Here is a 6,000-nt window from a genome sequence, read left to right on the forward strand (position 1 = left end):
GGTCTGGTACACAACATAGCATACATGATAGACCCTATGGCCGAGGCACAGGGGACGACACTCATCTTTTCTCTATCTTCTGTCGTGGTCGGGCATTGAGCCGTGCTCAATCTCATACCTTGCAATACAGGCAAGAACCCCTTCTTTGACTGATCCATTTTGAACTTCTTCAATATCTTGTCAAGGTACGTACTCTGTGAAAGACCAATGAGGCGTCTCGATCTATCTCTATAGATCTTGATGCCTAATATATAAGCAGCTTCTCCAAGGTCCTTCATTGAAAAACACTTGTTCAAGTAGGCCTTTATGCTTTCCAAGAATTCTATATCATTTCCCATCAACAGTATGTCATCCACATATAATATGAGAAATGCTACAGAGCTCCCACTCACTTTCTTGTAAATGCAGGCTTCTCCATAAGTCTGCGTAAACCCAAACGCTTTGATCATCTCATCAAAACGAATGTTCCAACTCCGAGATGCTTGCACCAACCCATAAATCGAGCGTTGGAGCTTGCACACCTTGTCATCATTCTTAGGGTTGACAAAACCTTCCGGCTGCATCATATACAATTCTTCCTTAAGGAAACCATTAAGGAATGCCGTTTTGACGTCCATTTGCCATATCTCATAATCATAGAATGCAGCAATTGCTAACATGATTCGGACGGACTTCAGCTTCGCTACGGGTGAGAAAGTCTCATCGTAGTCAACCCCTTGAACTTGTCGATAACCCTTAGCGACAAGCCGAGCTTTATAGATGGTCACATTACCATCCGCGTCTGTCTTCTTCTTAAAGATCCATTTATTTCTATGGCTCGCCGATCATCGGGAAAGTCAGTCAAAGTCCATTCTTCGTTTTCATACATGGATCATATCTCGGATTTCATGGCTTCCAGCCATTTGTCGGAATCCGGGCCCGCTATCGCTTCCTCATAGTTCGAAGGTTCACCGTTGTCTAACAACATGATTTCCAAGACAGGGTTGTTGTACCACTCTGGTGCGGAACGTGTCCTCGTGGACCTACGAAGTTCAGTAGCAACTTGATCTGAAGTTTCATGATCATCATCATCAACTTCCTCTCTAGTCGGTGCAGGCACCTCAGAAACATTTTCTTGAGCTGCGCCACTTACTGGTTCAAGAGGTAATACTTCATCAAGTTCTACTTTCCTCCCACTTATTTCTTTCGAGAGAAACTCTTTCTCTAGAAAGTACCCATTCTTGGCAACAAAGATCTTGCCTTTGGATCTGAGGTAGAAGGTATACCCAATAGTTTCTTTAGGGTATCCTATGAAGACGCATTTTTCCGATTTGGGTTCGAGCTTTTCAGGTTGAAGTTTCTTGATATAAGCATCGCATCCCCAAACTTTTAGAAACGACAGCTTAGGTTTCTTCCCAAACCATAATTCATACGGTGTCATCTCAATGGATTTCGACGGAGCCCTATTGAAAGTGAATGCGGCAGTCTCTAAAGCATAGCCCCAAAATGACAGCGGTAAATCGGTAAGAGACATCATAGATCGCACCATATCTAATAGAGTGCGATTACGACGTTCTGACACACCATTAAGCTGAGGTGTTCCAGGCGACGTGAGTTGTGAAACTATTCCACATTTTCTTAAGAGTGTGCCAAATTCGTGACTCAAGTATTCTCCCCCATGATCTGATCGCAAGAACTTGATTTTCCTGTCACATTGATTCTCAACCTCACTCTGAAATTCCTTGAACTTTTCAAAGGTCTCAGACTTGTGTTTCATTAAGTAGACATACCCATATCTACTCAAGTCATAAGTGAGGGTGAGAACATAATGATAACCACCGCGAGCCTCAACACTCATTGGACCGCACACATCAGTATGTATGATTTCCAATAAGTTGGTTGCTCGCTCCATTGTTCCTGAGAACGGAGTCTTGGTCATTTTACCCATGAGGCATGGTTTGCACATGTCAAATGATTCGTCATCAAGAGACTCTAAAAGTCCATCTGCATGGAGCTTCTTCATGCGTTTGACACCTATGTGACCAAGGCGGCAGTGCCACAAGTATGTGGGACTATCATTATCAACCTTACATCTTTTGGTATTCACACTATGAATATGTGTAACATTACACTCAAGATTCATTAAGAATAAACCATTCACCAACGGAGCATGACCATAAAACATATCTCTCATATAAATAGAACAGCCATTATTCTTGGATTTAAATGAGTAGCCATCTTGAATTAAACAAGATCCTGATACAATGTTCATGCTCAAAGCTGGCACTAAATAACAATTATTGAGGTTTAAAACTAATCCCGTAGGTAAATGTAGAGGCAGTGTGCCGATGGCGATCACATCGACCTTGGAACCATTCCCAACGCGCATCGTCACCTCGTCCTTCGCCAGTCTCCGTTTATTCCGCAGCTCCTGCTTTGAGTTACAAATGTGAGCTACTGCACCGGTATCAAATACCCAGGAGCTACTACGAGTACTAGTAAGGTACACATCAATTACATGTATATCACATATACCTTCAGTGTTGCCGGCCTTCTTGTCCGCTAAGTATTTGGGGCAGTTCCGATTCCAGTGACTACTTCCCTTGCAATAAAAACACTCAGTCTCGGGCTTGGGTCCATTCTTTGGCTTCTTCCCGGCAGCTTGCTTACCGGGCGCGGCAACTCCCTTGCCGTCCTTCTTGAAGTTCTTTTTACCCTTGCCTTTCTTGAACTTAGTGGTTTTATTCACCATCAACACTTGATGTTCCTTTTTGATTTCCACCTCCGCTAATTTCAGCATTGAATATACCTCAGGAATGGTTTTTTCCATCCCCTGCATATTGAAGTTCATCACAAAGCTCTTGTAGCTCGGTGGAAGCGACTGAAGGATTCTGTCAATGACCGCGTCATCCGGGAGATTAACTCCCAGCCGAGTCAAGCGGTTAAGCAACCCAGACATCTTGAGTATGTGCTCACTGACAGAACTATTTTCCTCCATCTTACAGCTGAAGAACTTGTCGGAGACTTCATATCTCTCGACCCGGGCATGAGCTTGAAAAACCATTTTCAGCTCTTCGAACATCTCATATGCTCCGTGTCTCTCAAAACGCTTTTGGAGCCCCGGTTCTAAGCTGTAAAGCATGCCGCACTGAACGAGGGAGTAATCATCAGCACGTGACTGCCAAGTGTTCATAACGTCTTGGTTCTCTGGGACAGGTGCATCACCTAGCGGTGCTTCTAGGACATAATCTTTCTTGGCAGCTATGAGGATGATCCTCAGGTTCTGGACCTAGTCCATATAGCTGCTGCCATCATCTTTTAGCTTGGTTTTCTCAAGGAACGCGTTGAAGTTGAGGACAACGTGGGCCATTTGATATACAAGACATATTGTAAAGATTTTTAGACTAAGTTCATGATAATTAAGTTCATCTAATCAAATTATTCAATGAACTCCCACTCAAACAGACATCCCTCCAGTCATCTAAGTGAAACATGATCCGAGTTAACTAGGCCGTGTCTGATCATCACGTGAGACGGACTAGTTAACATCGGTGAGCATCTTCATGTTGACCGTATCTTCTATACGACTCATGCTTGACCTTTCGATCTTCTGTGTTCCGAGGCCATGTCTGTACATGCTAGGCTCGTCAAGTCAACCTAAGTGTATTGCGTGTGTAAATCTGGCTTACACCCGTTGTATTCGAACGTTAGAATCTATCACACCCGATCATCACGTGGTGCTTCGAAACAACGAACCTTCGCAACGGTGCACAGTTAGGGGGAACACTTTCTTGAAATTATTACAAGGGATCATCTTATATAAGCTACCGTCGTTCTAAGAAAATAAGATGTAAAACATGATAAACATCATATGCAATCAAATAGTGACATGATATGGCCAATATCATTTGCTCCTTTTGATCTCCATCTTCGGGGCTCCATGATCATCGTTGTCACCGGCATGACACCATGATCTCCATCATCATGATCTCCATCATCATGATCTCCATCATCGTGTCTTCTTGAAGTTGTCTTGTCATCTATTACTTCTACTACTATGGCTAACGCTTTAGCAATAAAGTAAAGTAATTACATGACGTTTATGTTGACACACAGGTCATAAATAAATAAAGACAACTCCTATGGCTCCTGCCGGTTGTCATACTCATCGACATGCAAGTCGTGATTCCTATTACAAGAACATGATCATCTCATACATCACATACATCATTCATCACATCCTTTGGCCATATCACATCACAAAACACTTGCTGCAAAAACAAGTTAGACGTCCTCTAATTGTTGTTGCAAGTTTTTACGTGGCTGCTATAGGTTTCTAGCAAGAACGTTTCTTACCTACGCCAAAACCACAACGTGAATTGCCAATTTCTATTTACCCTTCATAAGGACCCTGTTCATCGAATCCGATCCGACTAAAGTGGGAGAGACAGACACCTGCCAGCCACCTTATGCAACTAGTGCATGTCAGTCGGTGGAACCAGTCTCACGTAATCGTACGTGTAAGGTCGGTCCGGGCCGCTTCATCCCACAATGCCGCCGAATCAAGATAAGACTAGTAACGGCAAGATAATTTACAATATCGGCGCCCACAACTGCTTTGTGTTCTACTCGTGCATAGAAACTACGCATAGACCTAGCTCATCATGCCATTGTTGGGGAACGTAGCAGAATTTTAAAATTTTCTACGCATCACCAAGATCAATCTATGGAGTCATCTAGCAACGAGGGAGAGAGGAGTACATCTACATACCCTTGTAGATCGCACGCGGAAGTGTTCAAGAGAACGGGGTTGATGGAGTCATACTCGCCGTGATCCAAATCACCGATGACCAAGTGCCGAACGGACGGCACCTCCACGTTCAACACACGTACGGTTAGGAAGACGTCTCCTCCTTCTTGATCTAGCAAGGGGAAAGGAGAGGTTGATGAAGATCCAGCAGCACGACGGCGTGGTGGTGGATGCAACAGGATCCCGGCAGGGCTTCGCCAAGCACAAGCGGGGAGGAGATGTATTACGGAGGGAGAGGGAGGCGCCAAGACCGAGGGTTATGGCTGCCCTCCCTCCTCCTCTTTATATAGGGGCCTTGGGGGGCGCCGGCCCTAGGAGATGGATCTCCAAGGGGGCGGCGGCCAAGGGGTGGCTTCCCCCCAAGCCAAGTGGGGGGCGCCCCCACCCCTAGGGTTTCCCAACCCTAGGTGCAGGAGAGGCCCAAGGGGGGCGCACCAGCCCACCAGGGGCTGGTTCCCCTCCCACTTCAGCCCATGGGCCCCTCCGGGATAGGTGGCCCCACCCGGTGGACCCCCGGGACCCTTCTGGTGGTCCCGGTACAATACCGGAGACCCCCAAAACCTTCTGGATGGCCGAAACTGGACTTCCTATATATAAATCTTTACCTCCGGACCATTCCGGAACTCCTCATGACGTCCGGGATCTCGTCCGGACTCCAAACAACTTTCGGGTTACTGCATACTAATATCTCTACAACCCTAGCGTCACCGGACCTTAAGTGTGTAGACCCTACGGGTTCGGGAGACATGCAGACATGACTGAGACGCCTCTCCGGTCAATAACCAACAGCGGGATCTGGATACCCATGTTGGCTCCCACATTCTCCATGATGATCTCATCGGATGAACCACGATGTCGAGGATTCAATCAATCCGTATACAATTCCCTTTGTCAATCGGTACGTTACTTGCCCGAGACTCGATCATCGGTATCCCAATACCTCGTTCAATCTCGTTACCGGCAAGTCACTTTACTCGTGCCGTAATGCATGATCCCGTGATCAACCACTTGGTCACATTGAGCTCATTATGATGATGCATTACCGAGTGGGCCCAGAGATACCTCTCCATCATACGGAGTGACAAATCCCAGTCTTGATTCATGCCAACCCAACAGACACTTTCGGAGATACCTGTAGTGTACCTTTATAGTCACCCAATTACGTTGTGACGTTTGGCACACCCAAAGCACTCCTACGGTATCCGGGAGTT

Source organism: Triticum aestivum, chromosome 4A (assembly GCF_018294505.1).
Source record: "Triticum aestivum cultivar Chinese Spring chromosome 4A, IWGSC CS RefSeq v2.1, whole genome shotgun sequence".
Classification (NCBI taxonomy): Eukaryota; Viridiplantae; Streptophyta; class Magnoliopsida; order Poales; family Poaceae; genus Triticum; species Triticum aestivum.